This window comes from Mus pahari, chromosome 12 (assembly GCF_900095145.1).
Source record: "Mus pahari chromosome 12, PAHARI_EIJ_v1.1, whole genome shotgun sequence".
In the NCBI taxonomy this organism is placed as follows: domain Eukaryota; kingdom Metazoa; phylum Chordata; class Mammalia; order Rodentia; family Muridae; genus Mus; species Mus pahari.
This window is the reverse complement of record NC_034601.1, coordinates 1,453,316-1,453,722: the sequence shown is the minus strand read 5'-3', so window position 1 is coordinate 1,453,722 and position 407 is coordinate 1,453,316.

Below are 407 nucleotides of genomic sequence, written 5' to 3'. Positions count from 1 at the left end.
GCTGCACCCTAAACTCAGGGAAAGAGGGCCCTCCAAACCTTGCTAGCCCCTTAGGATGCAAACAAAACCCTCGCCCCCACCCTGTAGAGAATTATTTCTGGCCTTTTCCCACACAGGCATCCCTTTCTGGCAGGAGTCTCTGTTGCTATTTTGGAATAAACAATCCTTCTGTAAAGATCAAACGCTAGTCTCTTTGTCTGCCCTCAGTCTCTTTACACTGCCTAAGAAATCCAACAACCCTGGCTGTCCTTAAACTCACTCTGCAGACCAGGCAAACACTGAACTCACAGAGATCCACCTGCCTCGGCCTCCAAATGCTAGGATTAAAGGTGTGCACCACCACGGGTGCGCTGCAAGCTTGCTTCATTCTTACAAGTTCCTCCTCCTCCTCCTCCTCCTCCTCCTCC